This window comes from Peromyscus californicus, unplaced genomic scaffold (assembly GCF_007827085.1).
Source record: "Peromyscus californicus insignis strain IS unplaced genomic scaffold, ASM782708v3 Scaffold_4__1_contigs__length_199733344, whole genome shotgun sequence".
NCBI lineage: Eukaryota > Metazoa > Chordata > Mammalia > Rodentia > Cricetidae > Peromyscus > Peromyscus californicus.
In genome coordinates, this window is record NW_026294562.1 from 161,854,456 (window position 1) to 161,879,994 (window position 25,539).

The 25,539-nt window shown below is 49.1% G+C and overlaps 1 protein-coding gene across 3 annotated transcripts in view; it reads left to right on the forward strand.

The window, feature by feature from the left end:
• Sipa1l3 (signal induced proliferation associated 1 like 3) overlaps positions 1-25,539 on the forward strand; it is a 216,134-nt gene that overhangs the window by 66,441 nt on the left and 124,154 nt on the right. For 2 of the 3 annotated variants that reach the window (XM_052713632.1, XM_052713634.1), the window contains exon 2: positions 24,827-24,890. The exons of the other annotated variant lie outside the window; for it this stretch is intronic. The gene's annotated coding sequence lies outside the window, so the exon portion shown is untranslated. The remainder of the gene's footprint in view (positions 1-24,826; positions 24,891-25,539) is intronic. 3 annotated transcript variants of the gene reach the window in all.

The window sequence follows — 25,539 nt, forward strand, 5'->3', positions numbered from 1 at the left end:
TACAAAAGGGATGCACATGTGTGCACCTGTTTGTGTATATATGTGTGTTCCTGTGTGTACTCTCCAGTGCACATGAGTGTGCATGCTTGCTTGCATAAGCTGACCTCAAACTTGGTGTGACTGAGGGTGACTTGGACTTCTGATCTTCCTGCCTCTGCCTCTTAATTGAGTGCTGGGATAGCAGGTGTGCATCTCTCTGGACCCTTTTGTTTGTTCCGAGGGCTCATTCTTGCCCAGGCTGGCCTGAAACTGCTTGATCCTCTTGCCTCAACCTGAGTGAGTGCTGGGATTAGAGGCATGCAGCCAGGAAATAGGGTAGGAAGATGGATGGGTTGGTGAAGTACTTGTCACACATGAAGACCTAAGTTCAGATCCTCAGCATCCATGTAAATTGCACAGTGACACCCTTGGAACTCCCGTGCTAGGGCTCATTGGCTAACCAGACCAGCCAGCTCGGCTAGTTCCAGGTTCACCAAGAGACCTTGTTGTAAAACTAAGGTGACAGTGATTGAGGATGACACGCAAGGTTGTCACCTGACCTGCATTGCCATTCACACCCACACACGTGCACTCATGCACACAAAGGTAAGAAAGCGGATGTGCTATACGGCATCTGTGGTGCTTGAGTGACCGCTCACTGAGTACAACTCTCTTTCCTGTCCAGTGTCCCCCCCAGAGACTATTTCTGCACTGTCTCTCATCAGGCATATCAAATTGTCACTCAGAAGTTCCTTATATAAAAGATCACCATGGCATCCATCCTGCTTCTTGATATCCATGCTGTCTTCCATCTTTTTCTTGACACGGCAGAGCTCCAGATCTTTTCTCTTTTTTGTGATAAGATGTACCTAACATGAAATTTGCCATTTTAATCATTTAGTTTTTATTGTGATAAAATAACATCAATTTTGCCATTTTAGATCTAGTTTGATTGTGATGATTATTCCACAATATATATCCGTGTGTATGCTTGTGTGTGTATATTTTATGCAGATACTTATGTATGTATTATGCAAAGCTGTTCCCCTTAAATATGTACAAATTGTACAGTAACCTAGTACTTAAGAATATAATTTTCTAATATTATATCCAGTTATATTACTTGATAAATAAATGTAATTGTTCCAAATGATCATTTTAACTATTTTAAATGTGCAATCATGTGGTGATATATTGTGTACCCTAATAAACTTGCCTAAGGATCAGAGGACAGAGCCGGCCACTAGATTAGACATAGAGGTCAGGCAGTGGTGGCACACACCTTTAATTCCAGCACTTGAAATGCCATGCCTTTGCTTGGGAAGCACACATGCCTTTAATCCCAGGAAGTAATATGGCAGGGTAGAGAAAGGTGTATAAGGCGTGAGGACACAGGAGCTCACCCTCTTTAGGCTGAGGACTTCATAGCGGTAAGAACGTGGCTGGCTGTTCTGCTTCTCTGATCTTTCAGCTTTCACCCTGATATCTGCCTCTGGGTTTTTTATGAAAAGACCATCTAAGATTCGAACAACACAGTCAGTTGCAATAAATATATTCATATTGTTGCCCAGTTGTCCCCACATCCATCTAAAAGAATGATTTCATCTTGCCGGGCTAAGCTTGGTCCCCAGCAGACAAAAGTTCCTCAGGCTCCCAGCAATTGCTCTTCCTCTTGTCAGTGTGAAACTGAGTGCTCCACATGCATATACTCAGTACAGTGGTGGAGTATCTGTCCCTTTGTCCCTAGTGTGCTCCATAGTGATGTCATCAGGGGTCACCCAGGATGTGGCATGTGTCAATTTCCTTTCTTTTTAAGTCTGATTCACGTTCCATTCTTCTGTTGATGAGCGATTGCCTCTTGGCTATAGCAAATAACCAACATGAGTGTACTCTGAGTTTCCACTTCAGTCCTTTTTGTTTGACTTTGATTTTTTGAGAGGGGATGACCCCAGATTCTCTGTGTAACAAAGATGCCCTTGATTCTCCTGCCTCCACTTCTCAAGTGCTACATTACAGGCTTGTGCCACCACATCCAGTTCCCCACTTTTATGTCTATAAGGCGATATGCACAGGAGTGGGGTTGCTGGATTGGGTTAATTCTCCGGTTAATTTTGTGGGGCACTGCCATACTGTTTGCACAGCAGCTGCCCATTGGCATCCATGTCAGCAGTATACAGGGTGTTAGTCTCTCCAGTTCTTTTTTCAGGCTTATTTTCTGTCTTGTGGTTGTAGCCATGTTTGTTTGTTTGTTGAGACAGTGTCTAGCTATGTAGACCAGGCTGGCCTTGAAGTCACCCAAGACCTGTTCCTCCCGAGTGCTAGGATTAAAGTGTGCACCACCATGTCCAGCAGTTATAGCCATCTTAATAACTATGTTGAGACATCCCATTGGATTTGCATTTTCTAAGTGAGAAACTGAGAATCATGAGACTCAGTGAGAATCATGGTCTTGGTGTTTCTTCTTTTGAGGAATGATACTCCAGTCCTTTGCCAATACTTTAATTGGATTGCCTGTTTTTGTTGTTGAGTTTAATAAATATTTTATATATTCTGAGCATTAACCTCCTTTTAAAGTTTTCTATTTTATTTGTATTATTTGCGTGATGTGGGTGGAGGTCAGAGAGAGGACAGTTCTGTGGAGTTGTTTCTTATCCCCCATCTTTATGTGAGTTCTGGGGACTGAACTCGGGTTTAAGTGGCAAGAACCTTTACCTACTGAGCCCTCTCGCTAGCCCTGACCTCTCACCAGATAGATGATTTGCAAATATTCTTTCTCATTCCATAGGCAGCTTTTCTACCCTGTTGAATAGTGTCCTTTTTTTTTTTTTCTTTTTGGAGGGGGGTGTTTCTAGACAGGGTTTCTCTTGTGTAGCTTTGTGCCTGTCCTGGAACTCACTCTGTAGACCAGCTGTAAATAACTGTAAATCGAGAACAAGACCGTTCCTTCTCAGCTGGGCACTTCTTCCAGGCCAGGCACTGATGACCCAGGCGGACAGTCCCTCCTTGGAGCCCACGGGTCTGGACGAAAATACCAGAAACAGCAGCCGTCTGGATAAGTGTTCAGAAGATGAGTGGGGCTTTTGAGCTGTAGAGCAAGAGGTTCGCAGAGGCTCCCCAGGAAGTGTAGCTTAAGTATCAAAGTCGGGGTGCACACAGAAAAATACCAATGCTATGTCCATCTCTAGATAAGCCTCGCCTCTGAACGCTTCCAGCTGCGGCCAAGGATCTCCAGATGGGTGTTGCCATGGAAGCATCTTCCACCTCTCACTTCCTGACTGAGTTTATTTGCGAGTTTCCCATGCTGGTGCCAGTTCCCAGCTGTAAATACAGACGTGGCGGGGTCCCTTTTTCCTGCTGCCTTGTAGCTGCTCCGAGGCGGATGTGGCTAGAATCCAGCCTTCGAGCCTCCTCCCGCCAGCCAGAGTCAGCTGTAGAACCTGCCATGTCACAGTTCCTCTCCCATCCCAGCATGCTCTCTTTTGTCTCCTCTCGGGACGGGGCCAGCAAGCCTCAGCCTGTGCTTGGAACCGCTGGAGTCCAGCTTGTGTCTGATGGAGACGTGAGCTCCTGGAGAAGCCAGTGGCGGTCTTTTCACTGAGACCTCCCACCAAGGCTGATTTGTCACCCTTCTGACGGAAGCCACAGTGAAGAAAGGACTCTGACCTGAACAAAGGAACTGCCACCAAGAAGAGGGAGGCCATGGCTCCTTGCTCCTGGGACTGAGGCTGCTCAGCTCCCTCTCGGTGCTGTAGAATAGTTCCACCGTGCTAACCAACACCATGCAGTGTCTGAGCCAGCTGTGATGTTTCAGGCGGCGCATCTCACGGGCCCACCATCATCTATGCTAAAATGTTGTGTGGCACACACATGACTGAGCTTAAGTGCTCAGGCATCTTTAAATAATTTTTAATCCTTTTAACAACTTGATCAAGTGTTTATAATTTCCCTATTTTACAGCCAGAGAAGCTGCAGCAGGGGGTAAGCTTAGTTGTTGGACAGATTTCTCCATGGCAGCCATTTAGGCAAAAGGAGAGGATTTAACCAGAGGATGCTGGTGTGGCTCAGGGAACCAAAGCAGGCCCCAGAAAGGACTGTGGACCAGGCAGTTTCCTGGTCGCAGGTAACAAATATTAACTGGGCCCGGCACAAGCCTGGGTGGGAGTGGGAGTGGGCTTACCCTACCAGAAACCCCAGAGACGGAGCCGTTGTCTGCACTGGTTGGCTATGCGGGCAGGACTCTTCCCAGGGATCCACTTCCTTTCTGTCCTTCCATGGGTTCCTCTGATTTCAGCATCACCTTCCATCTTGGCCTCCCTGGAGGCTGGAGGTCAGGCTGCCAGCAGCAATTGAAGTTGTATGACCCTGACCCTGACCCTTTCCCTGTCCTAAGAGAGAGAGAAGGTTAGTTGTCTCTTAACCAGATGTGAAGCTTCAGAGCTCCTCTCCGATTGGATAACACAGGTCATATGACTTTCCTAGAAACAATCACAGTGACTGGAGGGGTGGACTGTATTAATAGAGTGGTTACTCCCATCCTAAACTCTCAATGCTGGGGTGGGATCAGAACGTGAACATGGTTCCTGGGGTGCTCCTCCCCACTGTTCCCTCCCACCTCTATGTATGTCATTCACTCTGTCACTTTGGAAGTCTTCTTCCCTGCCTTTCCTGGTACTGGTGGGGAGCCCTGGCCATCCACAAGCTGCTCAGCTGCATACCTTACTTACCCCAGCCTCCCAGAGAGTCATTCTCAGCCTGCATCCAGAGTAACTTGAGGAACGGAAGGTGTCTCTCTGGACTGTCCAAGGCCAAGGAATAGATTCTAGTGACAGGCCCAGCTGAAACGAGTGCTCTAGATTGAGGTCATTGTCCCTGACTTCTTATAGACTTGCCTACTCCGTCTTCTTCATGGTCCTGGGAGCTGGGAGCGTGGGAGCGTACTCCTAAGGACAGTGGTTGGGTCACACTTCTTGACTACAGCTTGTTAACAGCCAGTCTGCTCAAGGCTGGCAGTGCCCACTGGTCTCCCAGATTCCAGAAGCAGTCTCTTGGGGGCAGAAGTCTCTGCAGTGTGGCCCACCAAGCCTAGTTTGCTGTGACCTCCATGGGTTGCCCACTCCCAGCCTAGTGCTGCAGGTCTCTGCACCCTGGCCTCTGGCCTCCTGCCCTCTGCTGTCCAATGCACGACTTTTGCCTTCTGTCCTCAGGCCACTCTTTTTTGCCCATGCGCTCTCCTTCCCTTAGCCTTTCTGACTAGGCTGATGCCATCTCCTCCTCCAGATCCCCCTTCCCACATCACTACAAAGGGCCTGCCCCTGGCAGCCCACCCCTCTTCTCTGAACCCTGAACCCTGCATAGTCAGGGCCCCACCTCTGTAATGTCAACTCCATAAAGGCAGGGACCAAGTGTCTTTGGTGATGGTGTAGCTCTTCTCCAAAACACTCCTTACTTTAACTTGGATAAGGGAATAACTGAAATGATCACAAAGGTTAAAGAGCCTTTTTAAAAAACCATTAGCTTATTTATTTATTTGTGGTAGCTGTGTTGAATGCAGAGTTGAGCGTGCTAGGTAAAAGCTCTACCACTGAGCCATATCCTCAGCCCCAAGGTCAAGGATCTTTTATCCAAAATACTTGAGACCAGAAGTGTTGCAGATTTTGGAATACTTGCATAGTTATGAGCTATCTTGGGAGTAGGACCCAAGTATAAACACCAAATTCACTTGTGTTTGAAATATCTCTTGATCCACATAACCCGGAAGTCATTTTATGTAACATCATGAGCACACCAGTGTTGACTGCAACTTCAGGTCAGCCATTGGATTTGCACTTGTGTCTTATCAGCACCTTTTTGGATTGGGAGCATTTTTGGATTAGGAGTGACCAACCCATCTTGCCACTCATAGTCACATAATATAAACAACAACTACCTTTATGAGTTTTTTTCCCTGCTTGCTTGCTTTTCTTTTGTTTATGTTCTTTTAAAACTCTGTGTGTGTGTGTGTGTGTGTGTGTGTGTGTGTGTGTGTGTGTGTGTGTGTGTGTGAGAGAGAGAGAGAGAGAGAGAGAGAGAGAGAGAGAGAGAGAGAGAGAGAGAGAGAGAGAATAGAATACCACATGAGTGTGATGTCCGAGGAGGCAGAGGAAGGCATTAGGTCCCTAGAAGTGAGTCATGAGATAGACTCATGACTCACTCGGTGCATCACGATCCTCATCTTGTACACCGCTGAGTGGGACTCTCTTGAAGGTGTCTCTTGGAAAAAGCTCTGCCTACTGTGAGTTAGCCATTCCAAGAGTAGCTATGGGCTGGCAAGATAGCATAGCAGGTGAGGGTGCATGCCACATCAGCCTGTGACCTGAGCTTGACTCCAGAACCCACATAAAGGTAGAAGGAGAGAACTGACTCCACAAAGTCATCTTCTGGTTTCCATAAGCATCCCATGACACACAGGTGTCCGTTCACATTATACCAGGTGTAGTGGCTCACACCTGAAATCCCAGCACTTAGGAGGGATTAATACAGGTTGGAAGCCAGCCTGTATCTGAGACAGAGTGAGGCACTGTCTCAGAAGAACAGAAATGGGCTGGAGGGATGACTCAGAGGTTAAGAGCACTTGCTCTTCTTCCAGAGTACTGAGTTCCTAGCACTCACATCAGGCTACTCACAGCCACCTGTGGTTGCCTCTGGTTGGCACCATTCGGTTGGTGAATTCCAGGTGGGTGCTCCACCACTGAGCCACACCCCTAGCGCAACACAGTTTTGCATCACTTCATGCTTGATGAAGGAGAAAAATTGAGAAAAGTGTTCTTAGGTGATTTTATCATTGTGTGAACATAGATAGGATATCAAATGGCAACATCACTAGGCAGTGTGATTTTATGGGACTGTCGTATACTTGGACTTCACTGAAGTGTCAATATACAGTGTCTGACTGTACAGTGCAGTCTCCTTCCTATGTCTGTCCCCGTCCGCTAGTAGCCCAAGCTTGTCTTCCCAGAGGCAGCCACACTTACCAGTTTTGTGTGTGTGTGTGTGTGTGTGTGTGTGTGTGTGTTGTGTGTGGGGGGGTCTTCCAGATACTTCACCCATCGAACAGTGTTTGCTGGCTTTCTCCTCTCCACAACACATTTTACTTCCCACAGTTCCCATCAGCCATGCTTCTGTTTCTAGTGTTTCTGCCTTCCTCAGTTTCTGTCCTTAAACTGTCTCTTCCTGAAATCTGAGCCCACTCCTCACCCTACCCAGCATGCCTCCCCATCTCATTAGCTGCTCACAGTGTAGACTAATGTGAGTGACATCATTGCCAAGTTTGTGGTTGTATTGATCGGGTTCTCTAGAAGAACAGAATTGATAGAGTCCAGTAGTTCAGTCCATGAGGCTGGATGTCTCAGCAGATCTTCAGTATTCGCTGGAATCCCAAAGAAATAGGTTCTAATGCCAGCGAGAACAAGAGCAAGCAGGCAAAGAGAGAGAGCTTCCTTCTGCCATGTCTCTTGTATAGGCTGCCAGCAGAAGGTGTGGTCCAGATCAAAGGTGGGTCTTCCCACCTCAAAGATCTGGATTAGAGGTGGGTCTTCCCACTTCAAGTGATTTTAATTAAGAGAAGAATCCCTCACAGGTGTGCCCAGCCTGTGGGTTTTGGTTAGTTCTAGAGGTAGTCAAGTTGACAACCAAGAATAGCCATCATCCCTGCATGTTTCCCCATCATGATCCTGATGCACTTGCTCATAGAATCCCTCTTCTCTCTCTTTGACTGGACTCCTGGAGCTCTGTCTAGTGATTGGTTGTGGATCTCTGCATCTGCTTCCATCAGTCATTCGAGAAAAGTTCTGTGATGACAGGGTATTCACTGGTCTGATCTCTGAGGCAAGCCAGTTCGGTTCAGGCACCCTCTCTACTATTGCTAGTAGCCCAGGCTGGGGTCGTCCCTGGGGATTCCTGGATGACCAAACCAAACTAGAGGGAACTTATAAAAGTTGGATCAATGGCTGTGGAGCCTACATGGGACTGGACTAGGCTCTGATGACCAAACGAAACTAGAGGGAACTCATAAAAGTTGGATCAATGGCTGTGGAGCCTACATGGGACTGGACTAGGCCCTGATGACCAAACCAAACTAGAGGGAACTCATAAAAGTTGGATCAATGGCTGTGGAGCCTACATGGGACTGGACTAGGCCCTTTGCATGGCGAGACAGTTGTGTAGCTTGATTTGTTTGGGAGGCCCCCTGGTGGTAGGATCAGAATTCATCCGATGCATGCTCGGGCTTTGTGGAGCCCACTACCTATGATGGGACACCTCTTGCAGCCTTGAGGCAGGGGGAAGGGCTTGGACTTGCCTCTACTGAATGTGCCTCCCCATGGGAGGCCTTGCCTTCTTGTGGGTGGGAGTGGGGGGGTGGGTTGGGAGGAGGAGACTGGGGGGCGGGTGGGAGGAGGGAAGAGGGGGATCTTTGATTAGCGTGTAAAATGAATGAAAAAATTTTCTTAATTTAAAAAAACAAAAGAATAGCCATCATGGTGGGGAACTGACCCTCAGGGGACGTCTGTGGACCCAGAGGGAGGCCACAGGCAAGAGGCACTGCACGGCAGCAGGGGCCCAGGTTGCTGTCCCAGCCTGTGAGCCACTGGCGGAGCAGACCTTGAACACACCTCTGTGCCCTCAGCTGAAACACGGACGGAATAAGCAGCAATAAGTGTGGCTCGATTCTGGCCTGCGGACACACCTTGTTTCTGAGTGAGTGTCTTCAGTTCAAGCTGGCCTGTCCCAAAGGAGCCAGAGGCTGGGCACACAAGCCAACATCAAAGATGACGCCAGCTCCTCTACCCTCCCGTCCCTGACCCTGCCAGCTGTTGCTCTCCTGTGTAGGCCACAGGAAGTGTCCTTTTCCCCTTTCCCTACAGCAGTGTTCAGCTTCCTCAAGCCCCGAACGCATCGCATCTCACCATACACTGTGCCCTGTGTGTGGAGGGTGCCGATGGCTAAGTGGCTTGTTGACAATATTGCTGACTGGATTTTCCTCCTCTGGAAGAGTCTTTGTTGCCATCATTTATTTCTAAAAACTTACTGACCACTGCTCTGGGTCCAGCCCAAGCTATGTGATGCTAGGGACAAGGTAGTAGACAGGACAGCCCCAGAATATGTTCTCTCAGAGCTTGTCATCCACATCCAGGGACAGTACATCTGTCCATAGACAGTGGCAACTCAGAGAGCCGAGGGCTGGGATAGAGGAGGCATTGGGGTAGCATAGGTACTGTGGGCATCCAGAGGGAGTACATACATACCCACTAGCCTCAGGGACAGTTGCAGAAGGAGGAGACATGTGGGCTGAAGAGAACAGAGCCAGCTAAAAGAAGGCAGAGTCTGGTATTCATGCTGTATCCTTAAGGCTACCTGCCTCTTCCTTAACACTTGTCTCAGTCACTCTGCAAACTTCCTGGCCATCCATCTTTGTTCCAGGCTAAGCATCAGTTGTGAAGGACTCAGATCTCAGTGAAATAGATGATCCTAGAGTCAGTCTGCTACCAAGAAGATAGACACTAGTTAGGAAAGTGGTACTGAGGCTGAGGTCTAGTCTAAGGGACAGATGGTACCAAGGGTAATTTCAGGGTGGAAGGCAGCACAATCAAAGGCCCTGGGGTGGTGCAGAGTCAGTTTGGAAGAGCTGGGAGGCCCCAACACGCATGGGCAGGGCCTGCATAACAGTTGGCACAGGACGTAGACGGGGCCAGTCAAGACATGCCGTGCAGATTCAGGGCAGGGAGTTCAGCCTTAGGCCGGCCTTTCTTTCTTTTAATTCTGAGGCTAGACAGCAGGAGAGAGAGTGGCGAGAGAGGCAGAAGGCACCGAGTGCTGGTGTGAAAATACTACCCAGGGGGCTGTGTCTGCCGCCCAGTGTCTGCGAAAATAGGAAAGCCTCTTGGATACTCACAGAGATCTTCCATGCTGTGCATGGGAGAAACACTATTTAAAATCATGATGGGAAAATATTTTCCCTTCCCAGGGGGGCAAGTGCACAAGACCTGAGCAGGCGCTGAAGGCCTTGTCTGTCGCTGGTAGGAGGGGCCAGATGCTCTCTCTCTGCCTGACATGGCATGGCACCTCTTTTGGCCCAGCAATTTTACTCTTAGAGATTTTTGCATACAGATGTTCTCCAGTGTGGGAAATGGTTATGTCCAGGATTACTTCTTTATCTGCTCATTTGAGATAGTCTCACTAAGTAGCCCCAGCTGTCCTGGAAGTCTCTATGTCGATTAGACCGGTCTCGAACTCAGAGATCTGCCTACCTCTGCCTCCCGAGTACTGGAATTAAAGGTGTGAGCCACCACACCTGGCTCAAGGTTAATTTTGTTTGTTTGTTATAGCATGCTTGTTAAAAGATGGGAAATGGGGCTAGATAGACGGCCCCACGGTTAAGAACACTTGCTCTCTTGCAGAAGACCCAGTACCCATGTCAGAAGCTTACAACCACCTGTAACTCCAGGAGATCTAGTACCTTCTTCTGGCCAGCATATTCACCAGCATACATGTACACACACACACACACACACACACACACACACACACACACACACACGAATAAGATAAAATCTTTTTGTAAAAAACATCCTACCTGTATGGTGGTTGGGTGCAGAATGAATGAATTAGGCAAGCCTGTGTAGTGGAACACTATGCAGCTTTGAAAATGGGATGAAGGCCTGATTGGATGGCCTTCTGTGGGTGTGCATGCCACCAAGAATGAAAATGGAAAGAGAGACACCTTTTTAACTCCTTCTCAGTTGGGAAGGGCATGTTGAACAATGAGGCTTGCGCAAGCTCTAGCCTGTCTGTGGCCAGGGACTGCTATCTGCCTCAGAAAGCAAGTGGAGGGTCTGTCTTCTGGGAGGACAGCATCGTCTCCCCCTGACAAGGCCCCCACTGTTGGCTGCCACTGCTGGGAGAAGAAGGGTGGGGACTGAAGCCACAGAGTCTGGGTTTTCAGTGTGGCCTAGAGAAGAAGGGTTGTAACCAGAGCATTCACAGGCGGGTGTGGTTATCCCAAATTCACCCCTGAAAAGGCAGCCTGTGTGCCACCACAGTCACAGAAGTGGATTCCTTTGTTGTTTTCATTTTACTTTGTTTTGGTTGTTTGGGTGGTGGTGGTGGTTTGTTTTAGACAGGGCCTCTTTGTGTAGCTCTGGTCTAGAACTTGCTATGTACCCCAGGCTGGCCTTGAACTTCTCTGGTCTTTATTCCTTTACTTCACAAGTGCTGGGATAACAAGCATGCACCACCACTGTTTCCTTAATAATAATAATAGCATAACACCACTTTTACCTAAGGAAGGGGAAAAAGATGGAGGGAGAGTAAAGGTTTTGTAAAAAGTAGAGGTTTTATTAGTTCCATTCTACTTTGGAATGCTCTGAATGTATGGATGACAGGGATGTGGCTCAGCTGTTATAGACTGCTTGCCTAGAATACCCCAGAGAGGGGCTTGGGTTTGGCTCATTGGTAGAGCCCCTGCCTAGAATCCCCCAGTGAGGGGCTGGGATGTGGCTCAGTGGTAGAGCCCCTGCCTAGAATCCTCCAGTGAGGAGCTGGGGTGTGGCTCAGTGGTAGAACACCTGCTTAGAACCCCCCAGTGAGGGGCTGGGGGCATGGCTCAGTGGTAGAACAATTGCCTAGAATCCCCCAATGAGAGGCTGGAGGTGTGACTCAGTGGTAGAGCACTTGGCTGGCATGTGTGAGGCCAAGTTCCATCTCCAGGACCACCACCAAAAAAAGAAAAAAATCAGAGTATGTTTGTGTACACTCTGTGTGTGTGTGTGTGTGTGTGTGTGTGTGTGTGTGTGTGTGTGTGTGTGTGTGTTCGGGGCTCTGCTTAAAGGATTGAGACATTGCTTCGGAAATGCCTATCTTAACACTGTCTAAATGACTCTCCCTGTCATTTTCTGTCCAGGCTTTATTTTTCTTCACAATTGCCTGACATTATGTGTTGGCTTTTTCATACACACACACACACACCCCCCAAGAATGTGAGTTTCAGGAAGGTGGTCTATGTGTTTTGTTCCATATCTGCAGCTCTAGACCAGTATCTGGCCTATAACAGTTGCTTAGTAAGCATGTGGTGGATGGCTGTGAACAGCCAAACTGGAGTACAGGGGTGAACCGAGGCCCAGAGCCTGCCCCTCCACACATGGACTGTAAAGAGCAGGTACATGGAAGGCCCACTGTTTTACCTGCTTGGGATGGGGCAAGAAATCCATGTAGACTGCCTTTTTTGTCGTTATAAGACCTCCATTTACCCAAAATCCTTTTCAAAATCAGCTTGTAAGATGACACAGGTTGCCATCTTGTACTGGACTCTTGCACTGGACCCTGCCTAGTAGCCTGAGAAACATGTCATACCTGGCAGTCTTTACCCAGGTGGCCAGTCTTCCCTTTAGCTTGGGTGACATTTGTTAAAGACAGTTGTGCATTAGGGAATCATAGGTAGAGAGTTTCAAGATTTCCATGCATAAAAATATTTGCAGTTTGTACTCAGTGTGAGTTGTACATTCTATGTTGGCCTAGCTTAGCTTTTTTAAAAAAAAAAAATCACATGTGTATATATATGTGAGTGGGTTGGTTATGTGCGCATGAAGTATCAGATTCCTGGACCTAAAGTTACAGGTGGCTATGGATCAGCTGACCTGGGTGCTGGGACTCAAACTTGGGTCCTGCTGAAGTGCTGTACTCCCTCCCACTGCTGAGCCATCCTCACAGTTCTGTAGCATGGTATTTCTAAGAGCATTCACTTGGCATATGTCCTGAGTGTCTTGTGGGTGCTTTGCAGAGTCCCAGATACCATTGTAAACAGAAACCATAGAATTCATATTCACTCCAACAAGACAGAGGAAGGCTGCAACAGTGCTAAATACTCCGTTAGAAATAGAAATAGGGTACAGTAGGGGCAACCTGAGTGGGGATACTGAGGAAGCCCACCCCCTTGATGAGGGCACATGCATAGGGAAAAGCTGAGTAGCAAGGAAACAGCTTTGACAATGGCTGGGGGAAAGTGTGCAAAGGCCCTGAACAACAGATGACGTAGTGTGGTAATGGTGCTGGGTACAGGAGGCTAACATGAGGGCAGAGAGGTGATGCCCAGACTGGTCTCTTAATTCCTGGCCTCAAGTGATCCTCCCACCTCAACTCTAGAGAAGCCGGGACCATGGGCATGCACAATGGTTCACAGCTGAGGTGTTGAGGGTAGTAAGTGGGGAAGCTACCTGATATGGCTTCTGTTTGATCTGATCTCTCTGGCTGGCCAGAGTAGGATCCAGGAAAGTGGAAGTGAGCCCGGGACCAAAGGGGGCTCTGGTGGATGTGTCTGAGCGATGGTGGTGGTAGCTTGGGCATGGAAAGAGGAGACAGGGAAGTAGGTTTGGAGGTTATTTTGGAGCAACTAGAGAGCTTTCTAATTACAGAAGGATAGACAAGTTTATTAACTGATCCCTGCGATGGGCAATCAGGTACCCCCATTCCCACCCAGGCTGCTGTAGTCTGAACTCTTGAAGGATTGAGGGTAAGGGTATTCATCCCCTGCAGAGAGAGCCTGCTCAGGAAAGGCTGGGAGCTCACAGCTCGGCGGCATAAAAAGCCATCCCAAGCCCAGCTCAGGTGGCTGTATGGAGCGCAGGTGGATGGCAGCAGCCTGTCCGTTTCATGCTGGTGATGCACAAGGAGGTGCTAGCCTTTAGGACATTCTCTCGGGCTCTCCTGTGTCTTGTCTTCTCTGGGGTTACTTTCCCCTCCTCAGCCGAGTTCCAGCCACCATGGCAAAGTTCAAATCTGCTTTGCTTTCCCAGGAACTTAACACTAGCTGGCCGGGATTTGGCTCTGGGCCAACACTGGAAGCCAGGCTGTAGGAAGTGTGTGAGAAGGCATCTTGTTTGTATGAGGTGATTCTCCTCAGGCTTTGTCCCTTTTTCTCTGGTTCTTCTGGCCTTTTTCTGAATGTGCAGATCCCATGGGTGATAGATGCTGCTGCTCCAGGCCTCCCTCGCCCTCTCAGAAGGGAGGGCTCCAGGCTTCTAGGGGACTCTGTGTTGGTTGTTAGGACAGCTCAGCTAGGGTTAGTTGAACATAGGCCGTGAGGAGAAAATATGAGCCCTTGTCCCCTTCTGCATCAGAGCCCACGGGCCCTGAAAACCTGGCCCCAGCCCTGGCCTCAGATGTGCTGGCCAGGATGCTTGTCAAATTTGCATCTCTGGGAGTTCACCTTGTGCCTCCCTGCTGGCTGGAGACTAGAGGGAAGATGATGAAGTGTGACGTGTCTCCGCTCATTCCAGCTTCAGATGGAAAAGAAGAGGGAAAGGAGAAATATATATATACACACACAGCCTTGAAGGAGAAATATATAGGGCATGAATGAGCTGAGTGAGTCTTCTAGCTGCTTCCTGGGGGATGTGTGAATCACTGTGACCTTTTCGAAGACAGCGGGGGAGGGCTTCTTACTTTCTTCTTTGAATGAGCAGAGTATGCATGCGAAAACGCATTCAGAAAGCACCAGAGAGGTGTACAGTGAATAGTTGGGCTCCCCACCCTGTCCCCTGCCACTCTGAGCCCTACCCAGCAGACCCCTGTGTCAGCTGTCCTCAGAGAGGCACAATCAAAAGGGAAGCACTCAGTTCATAATGTGCCAGTCCTGAGGCAGCCCCTTACAGAGAGAACTAGCCCTGGCATGAAGGGAGGTCTAGTGCTGCTTTGTCACAGTGACCAGACAGCCCCAGAAAGAAAGCAGATGCTCACTCCTCAAGGAGCGATGAACAAATGCGGCCACATCCTTACCCCCGGCTGCTGAGGATGGGGTGAGCACATGTGTCATGTGACTAGTTCATCTCTTCCATGTCCCACAGCCTGCTTAGCCCAACCTTCTGTCTGGGGGAGTTGGCAGTGTCCTTGGGTACAGAAGAACAAGTCTTGCCTATGGGTCAGCATCGGGAGCTCACAGGTGGGGGCAGTGACCCTGGCTTTGGTCCTTACCTGGCCTTTCTCTGTCGATGACAAGAGGCTGTAAGTGGGCTGTAGATGCTTTGCCACTTCTATTTATTTATTTATTTTCTTTAGGCAAGGTATTTCTATGTCTCCCTGGCTGTCCTGGAACTCTCTCCGTAGACCAGGCTGGCCTCCAACTCACAGAGACCCGCCTGCCTCTGCCTCCCGAGTGCTGGGGTTAAACAAATGCCCCCTGCCATGTCTTTAATATGCTGTAAGTGGCCACGTTCTCACAGGACTGTCTCCCTGGGCCACCCTGGGTACCCTTAGCTTTCTGGTCTCCAGCTACAGTGCCCAGTCTGTTCTCAGTGGGGCTGCACATGCCCTCCCTTACCTTCCATCCTCTGCTCCCAGGGTCCCATGTTCCGCTCAGAAGACACATATTGGTCAGGGAAATAAGACTGACCCTTTGGGTCACACCTTGCCTCTTCCCTTGCCACACTTGTCCTGTCTGTCCTTAGCTGATTTGCCCATGCCAGCTTAGAAGGAGAAGGAGGTGAAGGTGGGTGCTGCTTGTCCCCGCAGCAGCCCCTCCCTTGTCAGGGGAGGAGGGAAGGGAGCCAGCCCTGAGTTGCTGCTGATCCGGTGACTGAGGAAGACGTAATCTGTGGTTATCTGTGCCAGGCTTCTTTCACTTTATGTCTTCAAGGCTCATCTCTGTTGTCAGATTTTTGTTGCCTTTCAGAGCTGAATATTCATGGTATGGGTGGATGGTAATTTTGCTTAACCGTTGCTTAGTTAGTGGATGTCCTTTTCAGGTAGCTTGCTTCTTCTTTAGTTCTAGGTTTAAACTCAAACTGCTCTCCTGCATAGTACTTCTCAGCACCCATACTTACGGAGGCATGTGTCTGCCTGTGTGTTTTCTGCTCGTTATCTGGGACCGCGAGCTTGTAAGGGCCTGTCTGTGCATGTGCTTCTGTGCGCTGGGTCTGGCGCTCTCCCTGGGTATGTCCGCTGGAGGATAGTGCTCCAGGTGTTTGATGAATGACTCAACATATCCCCTGTTGCTCATTTATTGTCTCACCTCCTAAAGCAAAAGAATGGCAACCATATGAGCAGAGTTCCGGGGACTGTTGTGGAAAGAGTGTAGGTCCTGAAGCATGAGGATGCTTTAGATGATAGGTGCTCTGCCGCTGAGTGTCTGTGACTGCTCATCTCGTGTGGAAGACCACAGTGTCACCTGAACAGTGCATTTCCAATGATTGTCAAAAGCAGGTGTGGTGGTACACACCTGTAATCCCAGCACTTGGGTGACCGAGGCAGGAAGATCACCACAAGTTTGAGGCCAGCTTGGGCTGCTCAGTGAACTCCAGGTAAGCCAGTGAGAACCCATTTCAAACAAAATAAAGCCAAAGGATGTCAGCAGCAGAGATCAGGAAGATGGCTCCACAGAGGTGGTTTCTCTCTTGAGTCAAATGTCCATAGCATGGCACCTGGCACCAGCGTGGGTGCCTGATGGTCACCAGAGAGGCAGGATCATTGATCAAGGATCTTCCTGCTTCCCTCTCTCTGGCTCAAAGCTGTCAGTCATCCTTAGAGAGCTTATAGCCCACTGTGGCTGCTGCAGTCAGGTCAGTGAGTCAGTCTGCCATGGAGTGAGGAGGTGGGCACAAAGGCGCCATCCAGCTTTATGTTTCTGGGGAGGAATTCTCCTCAAAGCTTCACAACAGCTTCCCCCTTCCACATATGGCCCCTGCTAGCTGCAAGAGGGGCTAGGAAATTGTATAGTCTTGGAAGGAAGGAAGGAAGGAAGGAAGGAAGGAAGGAAGGAAGGAAGGAAGGAAGGAAGCATGGCTGCCGGGTGGGCAGGTTGGCCACTGCAGTAGGCCTGTTGTCTGTTTCCTTCCACAGAACCTGAGCAACAGCAGCTTCTGCTCATTACCCTGGGCTCTCATACTGCCCCCCAACCCTCCCCCGCCCCTGTTCCCTGTCCCCCTCTTCCCACAAGTGGCCAGAATCAGCCATGGAGTTCTCTGTAGTTCTGATTGATCAGTGGATGAGATTTTGAGATTAGTGGAAGTCCCACTGTGTCACCCGCAACATGAATAAATTATCACATTTATTAAGCATTTTCTGATGACAGATCCTGCTGTAAACAAGTGTCACAGAGTCATTTTTAAGCACATTCCTCCCAGAGCTCTCGCTGTTCCCACTTACCAGATGAAGGGACGCAAAGGTTAAGTCACTGGATGTTTTCACTGATAAAGTCTCCCCTTTCACTATATTATGAAGAGATTAAAAACCAAAGCCTGACCTATTTTGGTAGCTTGACCCTTGTCTAACTTTCCCCTGATTAGCCGGGGCTGGGGAATGCTTTGTGGAAACGCACCGGCTGGTGGAAGCCACTCTGACAAGCTGTTTTCATTGCAGGAAGGGGCTTAACTCTCCGCGTTTCCAGCAAATGGCTAGTGACAGGAGGAGAAAGGATCCGTGAGCTCTGCAGGATTTCCCAGCCAGCAGAGCACATGCAGATATGTGGGCAGGCTGGCCATAGCCTGGGCTTAGCCTTAACATGACCTTTACTCTGATGCTCTTGAAGGCCGAGAAAGAAGCTAGACTCAGTTTAGGTCTTCTGAGAATTAGTTCAGGCCACACATTGTCTTTCTAGGTGCATTTGATCCATCCTGCTTGGAGGAAAGCTTTGATTTTTACAGAGTCTGTCTCTTTAAGACACTTTCTAGGCCATGTGACTTTCTACAAACTGCTGGCTGTGTGATGGAGCAGCCCACAACTGCTGGAGCCTGGCTCCATACACAGATGGTACTGTCATTTCAAGTGGTCACAGGACAGCATTGGAGGGAGAAGCTGGCAGGTCAACTCCAGTATAGCTCATACTCTTACAAGCCTATATCCACAAGGTGGCTGCTGTACCCGCCTTTGCCAGAAGCCAGAGTTCCCAGAGGGGGACCACCTCAAATCCAGCAGTCAACATCAACATTCCAAGCTGAGAAAGATGAAAGAGCAAACACTTCCCAGAGTCTTTGGCTAAGAAGTCATAGCCTGGGCCACTTAGTGAGTTCAGGCTAGCCTAGGCTTCATAGTGAGCTCTGTCTCAAACAAACCAAAGGTAAACAAAGGAAAAAAGATGTCAGGGCTGCCTAAGATGATGTAGCTATCTCTATTCCTGTGCTGTCTTCTGTACCGTTTTTCTGTTCGCTTGTGGGTCTCTGAGCCATCGATGTCCTTTAGGTATAGGTACTAGGGTCAAGAGCAAGCCCGTTCTCTTCCCTGCTGTATTGGCGGTGGTTTTGGAGTGGGGTCCCCTGGGTTCAGAGTCTGGAGCCTATGTATGTACTTGCTGTGAGATGCTGGGCAAAATTATCTCTGTGTCTGGTACCTTAGTTAGGGTTCCTATTGCTGTGATTAAACACTGTGGCCAAAAGCAGCTTAAGCGGGAAAGGGTTAACTTCATCTTGCAGTTTGTAGTCCATCATCCAAGGAAGTTGGATCAGGAACTCAGGCAGGGCAGGAACCTGGACACAGGAACTCATACAAAGACCATGGAGAGGTGCTTCCTACTGGCTTGCTCTCATGGCTTATTTAGCTTGTTTTCTTATACCATCCAGGACCACCCACCCAGGGGTGGGTACTGGCCCCCTGTAGGTGGCCCACCCACATCAATCATTAGTCAAGAATATACCCCATAAGTGTGCTCACAGGCCAATCTAGTGGGGGCATTTTTCTCAATTGATGTTCCCTCTTCCCAGCCTAGCCTGGGTCAAGTTGACATAAAAACCAGCCAGGACACCTGATTTGTTAAGAATGTGGCCTGCAAGACTTCACCAGTAAAGGCGCCCGCTGCAAGCTTACTGACCTAAGTGATCCCTAGAAGTTGCATGCCTATACAAGTACACACACACACACACACACACACACACACAGTCAACTAGTCAGAAGGTAGAGGCAGGAAGGTCAGAAGTTCAAGGTTATCCTTAGCTACATAGTGAGTTCAAGGCTACCTTGGGACAAGACCCAGTTTCACAAAATGGACAGCAAGCAGGCGTGGGGGTCCTAAAGGAACTTTCACAGGTTGCTTGAAGGGTTTGATAAATCTGTAGTGAAGAATTGAAAACAGTGGCTTACACACAGAGCAAAACACAAAATCCATGCTTGAACCCCCAGTTGGGAATTTGCAGGGACCCCTGGACACAAGTCAGTTGGAGAATGAACATGTCGCTGAAGTTACTCTTGTCTTTACAAGAAGTTGCAGAGCTTAGGTAGTGGCCTAACCTGTAGTCACTGCACTCTGGAGGCAGAGGCTGGAAGATGGGAAGTTCGAGGCCAGCCTGGGCTGCATAGTGAGACCCTGTTGCAAAAGGAAAAAAGCAAAGAAAGAAATTTGCCAGCTTTCTTTTTAAAAAGCGTTTGTTCCAGCTCTGTTTCCACCCACAGTGACTGAGAGTTCCCCCAGCTCCAGCACTAGCACAGTTGGTGGTATCAGACTCTGACATTTTGGCCAATCTGCTGCATGTGAAACGGTCACACAGTGTTGTTTTCTCCAAGCAGCTTCTTTGCAGAGGTCTGCCTGTGAGCCCAGCAGCCTGCCTGGGCTGGCTACGGGCAGGAAGAACAGACCCCTGCAGTGTGTGTAGAGTCCCTCTAACTCTGTGACCTGGGGCCCCACCATCCCCTCAGGTCAGTCAGGGACGTGGACAGTGAGGAGGTAAGGTCCTTGAAGTTAGTGACCGAGTCACAGTCATCGAGAATGGCCTCCATCACCAAAATCACATGCTAAATCGCTAGTGTGGGTTATTAATAGAATGTAGGTCATAAGAGAAAACGTGATTAATTGCAACATGAGCTCATCAGCTGGTGAGGGCCTCGGGTTTCCCAAGGCAGAATTCTTTCTTCCTGTATCAGCTCTTTGTTGGAACGTGGGGAGAGGCAGTTGAATGAACAGATCTTTTCCTGGGCTTGATTTCAGAGATAGATGGGATGGGGCTGGACGTGCTGGGAATCACCTCTACATGAGGCACCACTGAGCCACTTCATTGGTTGGTGAGTTTCCCGTGCCCCATAGGAAGCTCTCAGACAGTCTGGAAAGGAGAATGCAGCTCATGGTGGAAGCCACAGGGCTGTGCTTCTTCACTCAGCGTGGGAAGCCCAGGAAGCTGCTCACACAGCTGGCTGCATGGAGGAGAGAGACTTGGCCACTCATCATGACACCTGCTAAGAGTGTCTGTGCAGGCTGAATACAGTAGCTCACACCAGTCATCCCCAGAGACTGAGGCAGGAGGGTCTCAGATTTGAGGCCAGCCTGGGCTTCATGGTGAGACCAAGTCTCTAAACAAACAAACAACTATAAAAAGCAGAGCTGAAAGGGGATTGTTTTAATTAGCTTTGCATTACTGTGACAAAACACCTGAGACAATGAATTTTAAAAGAGGAAAGGTTTATTTCCGCTCTGGAAATAAACCTTTCCTCTTTTAAATAAAATAAAAAGGTTTATTTCCAGAGGTTTTCCTCCATGGTTTCTTGGCCCTTTGGTTTGGGGCAAAAATGCTGCTTCACTACGAGGCTGCCAGCAGCATGTCCAGCCGTGACCACAGTGCCTGCTGCGGGGGACTCAGTGAGGGCCAAACCCAAGGTCCTTAGCCTGCAGACAGCCCCCAAAAGCTTGGTTTTCAGCACAGTGATCGTGGAATGGTGCAGCTTCATCAGACACTGCCCTGAAAGCCATTTTGTGAAACAGGAAGCAAATGTACTGCTGTGATCTGGTGGGCTGGGCTGGGGCTTTGCTTGCTGTCGTGGTCTTTCCTCTGCAGTCTCACTGGGGACTGTCCTCCCGCTGGGGCTATATGGTAGACCCTGCAGTGTCCCCAGACAAGTCACTACACATCCGGAACCTCAGTGTCCTTGCCCATTGAGTGGACAGGTCCGACTAGATGACAGTGCTCCCTTACCTGGCCCCGAGGATGCAGCCTAGGGAGGTCTATGACCTCCCTGAGATGTGGCTCCTCCCATGGAGAGAAGCAGCAGGGTGTTTTGAAAGGTTTGTGTTCTGTTAAATGCAGATGACCATGAGGACAGATTTGCCCCGTCTTAAACCTCAGAGGGAGGCTAACTGCTCAGAGACACAAAGATCCCAGAGCTGGCCTGCCCAGTCACCACTCAACTATTCCTATTCAGAATCTGCCCCAGGCTGGCAAATAAACCCTGGTCAGTCCCTGTCTCCATCCCCTCTGTGCAGCAACAGACCTCCCAAGGCGAGCTCCCATCGGCCTGCTCAGAACGTGGCCAAGGGGAGGGAGATTTCAACCTGGGAGTCCCTACTGGGCTATGGCCACCCCACCTTTCTTTTCTGGAACTCTGTTCTTGGTATAAACCTGTGGAGAGGGATGTGCTTGGCCTGTGAGTGCAATGCCTGTGACTGATGGGCCACAGCCGTGGGCATGCAGGGATTGCTGAGGCACCTGCAGGGGCACTCTCCCTTGGCCTCAGGAAGCTCAGGTGTCTGCTCTGCCTGAACCAGCCTTGTTCTCTTTCACTGCAATCACTGTGCTGCTCTTCACTTTCCTCTTCAGGATGTGTGTGTGTCTGTGTGTGTGTGTCTGTGTGTGTGTATGTGTATGTCTGTGTGTGTGTGTGTGATGTGTGTGTATGTGTGTGTCTGTGTGTGTGTGTCTGTGTGATGTGTGTGTGTGTGTGTGTGTGTGTGTGTGTGGTGACCTCAGGCAGTGTGTGTGTGTGTGTGTGTGTGTGTGTGTGTATGTGTGTGGTGACCTCAGTCTGTGTGTGTGTGTGTGGTGACCTCAGACAGTGTGTGTGTGTGTGTGTGGTGACCTCAGGCAGTGTGTGTGTGTGTGTGTGTGTGTGTGTGTGTGTGTGTGTGTGTGGTGACCTCAGGTAGTGTGTGTGTGTGTGTGTGTGTGTGTGTGTGTGTGTGTGTGGTGACCTCAGGCAGTGTGTGTGTGTATGTGTGTGTGTGATGTGTGTGTGTGTGTATGTGTGTTGACCCCAGGCAGATGAGCCTCCAGTTTCTTGCAATCCACAGGTTCCTAGCTCCGAAGAAAGGTGCCAGGTGCCGGGGTGTGGTGGCCCATGCCTTTAATCCCATCACTTGAGACAGAGGCAGATGGATCTCTGTGAGTTCTCGGACAGACAGAGCTATTACACAAAGAAACCCTGTCACCAAAAAAAAAATAAAACAGAAAGCCAGATGCAGCTAGACTCCATGTGCCCTTGCCTTCCTGGAGTACCAAGCCAAGGCAGGAAAATCTTGAATTCAGGCTAACCTGTCTTTGAAAGGGAGCGGGGCTCGTGGTGTGGTGGTGCATGCCTTTAATCCCAGTACTCAGGAGGCAGAGGCAGGTGGATCTCTATGAGTTCAAGGCCAGCCTGGTCTACAGAGCAAGTTCCAGGATGGCCAGAGCCGTTATACAGAGAAACCCTGTCTCCAAAAAAGTCAACCAAACACACAAACAAAAATGGGAATTGCTTTAGAGGAGGGAAAAATGAAAGAGTGGCAGGAAAGCAATGTCCATTGCAATTTAAACAGGGCCTAGTAAAACTTTACAAGCACTTGGTTCAGGGCCTTCCTGATCATTCCAGGAATTGGCTAATGGCAAGTCTGGTGGTAATAAAGGAGGTATCCTGAGGTTTCTGCTTCCCTCCCACCCTTTGGAGCATGTTGAAAGTCAAAGTTATCAGGGCTTCATAGCCCAGCTGAGGAGCAAGCAAGGGCCCAAGGGACTGCTTCTGGGTTCTTCCAAAGTGTGTGCTTTCCTTTTGTTGCTGGTTCTATGTATAGGGACTGTTTCTAACTTTATTTTGTGCTTCCCTAAATGGCCTGGTAGTGAGCTCTGGGAATCAGCAAGAACAGCAGCGGCCTCTGCCCTTCTGTGTTAGTTGGGAGCTTTTTTTTTTTTTTTTTTTTTTTTGTGTGTGTGTGTGTGTGTGTGTGTGTGTGTGTGTGTGTGTGTATGTGTGTGTGTGTACAAACAGATTCAGGCCATCTTGCTTATGTAAAAGAGGGCATATACAGACTCAGCCTGGGAGAGCCTGCTAACAATGGCATCAGGAATCGAGGGATCCAGGGCCTCCAGGGTGCTGTCTCTTCCTCCCTCTTGACTCTTTGGGTCAGTGGGTGGGTTGGTCTTCTGTGTTTCGTTTTTTTTTTCCTCAGGGTCAGGAGATGGTCCCCAGCAGATGTAAGGGGATGTGTGTGACTCTTAGGCAGAGTCAGTAAGCCATCCCTTTGCTCACATTTCCTTCACCTGCCCTCTGACTGGTGGCTGTTGGTTGCTCAGCTCACCTGGTTTCCCGGCCAGGACCAGGAAAAGCAGTATAGTGACTTCAGCATTAGGCCAGGTCTGGATCATGTGTGTGTCAAGGCAGGACCTTGCCCTGCAGAGGTCTCGAACTTATATCTATCCCAGTCCCTAAGCCTCTTGAATGTGCCACCACAGCTAGCTTACTCATCTATTTCTAAATCACTGAATCCACCCCTCGACCTCAAATTTAAAGTAGTAATCAAGATGTGTGGGCGTGGCCAAGTGTGCTGCCCCGCTTCCGCTCCCAGCAGCCTGAACTGCACTCACCCTCCCCACATACACTACCCTCCCTTTCTCCCCCTCCTCCATCCCCTCTTTCTGTCTCTCCCTCTCTCTCTTGCACATGCACACACAAGAAGAGAAAGAAGGGGGTGGGGACTTAGCTCAGTGGTAGAGTGCTTGCCTAGCAAGTGCAAGACCCTGGGTTCGATCCTCAGCTCCCACAACAACAACCAAAAAAAAAAAAAAAAAAAAAGAAGAAGAAGAGAAAAAAAAAAGCAAACGGGCACAGATTGGGTTTTGTTTTACAGATATTCTGATTTCTGGATAGAATCGGGTTCCTTTGCAATCTTTCATATTCATTCACTGTGGACATTTGTGGGTTGCCCTTCTAGATCTCTTCCTGACTCAGGAGGGCCCCCAGCCTGTGTAATATGAACAGATTCACTTCATCTTAAAATGCCCCACCATGTGCTGACAACATCGATTTTTGTGGGTAAAGCACTTGCCACACAAGCCTGACAACCTACATTCAATCCCAAGAACCTACATAAAGATAGAAGAAGAGAACCGATTTCCAAAAGTTGTCCTCTGACTCCACAATGCTTACACACGTGCCCACACACACCCTTTATATACACAAAATTTTTTTTGGGGGGGCGGTTTCGAGACAGGGTTTATTGTGTGTAGTTTTGGTGCCTGTCCTGGATCTCGCTCTGTAGACCAGGCTGGCCTCAAACTCACAGAGATCTGCCTGGCTCTGCCTCCTGAGTGCGCCACCACCACCCGGCTATATACTCAAAATTTTTAAAATTTTCATTCAGATAAATGAAACCCTACAAACGTACCTAAAGTTATGTCAGAAAAGTCATATTGACTGTCATGTCTCTGCATGTAGCTCTCTGAAAGAAGTGTCCTACACTTGTATATCCAACCCTGTCCTCACTGTCATGGTACCCACCACACTGGCCTGTCGCCTGCTCCTGCCCGGAGCCTCTCCTGCCTCAGGGCCTTTGCACCAGCTGTTTTATGGCCTGGGAGCTCTTTCCAGGGTAGTCATAGTTTGTGATCTTACCTATTTGGGTGCCTTTCCTGGTGGAGGCTTCAGCACACCGCGTGAGTTGGCAGCCCCGTTCTCGGTTTGCATCTGACACGGACCAGCCCTGGTCTTGTGTGGTGTGCTTGTTCAGCCACCTCCTCGAGGACAGCGGCTGTGCTGCTTCACGTGTATTCTCAGTGCCGGGCTTGGATCGCTTTTGTCAAGTATGACAGGCAGCTGTTGCAGCAGGAAGGCTCTGCATCACTTGGCCAGAGGCATGAGCTGCTCTTTTCCCTTTCTACAGGTGCATCCTTGACCTGGGCTCTCGTGAGACCTGAAAGGCACGCTAGTGTCCAGGGCATACTGAGGTAAGTACAGCGGCTATTTGTTTACATTTTATAGATAATACACATAACGTCTTTATTATTCTTAAATATGCATACAAAGGCTCAGAGAAGAGGTAGCTGTCTCCATCACTACTCACTGCCTCCCAACCTCCCTTAGGGGTAAATACTGTCATTGGCTGCTAGTGTCCTAGGATGCGCGCGTACACGTGTACACACACACACACTTTGTATTTTACTTTGCTAAGAAAAGAATCCATGCTGTACAGGTGCTTCTGGAGCATCCTCAGCAACACTGTATCTCAGAGCCTTGTTCATGAGCACAGTTATACTCAGGTTTTATACTATTTGAATTCAATTTAACTTTTTTTTTTTTTGGTTTTTCGAGACAGGGTTTCTCTGTGTAGCTTTGCGCCTTTCCTGGAACTCACTTGGTAGTCCAGGCTGGCCTCGAACTCACAGAGATCCGCCTGGCTCTGCCTCCCGAGTGCTGGGATTAAAGGCGTGCGCCACCACCGCCCGGCCCTCAATTTAACTTTTATAGAGAGTAAACTTCACTCTTGTGGGTTTTTTTTGTTTGTTTTTAGTTTTGTGTGTGTGTGTGTGTGTGTGTGTGTGTTTTAAGGTTCACACAAAGGAATTTTCTTGTGAACCTGCTACACAAGGAGACAGA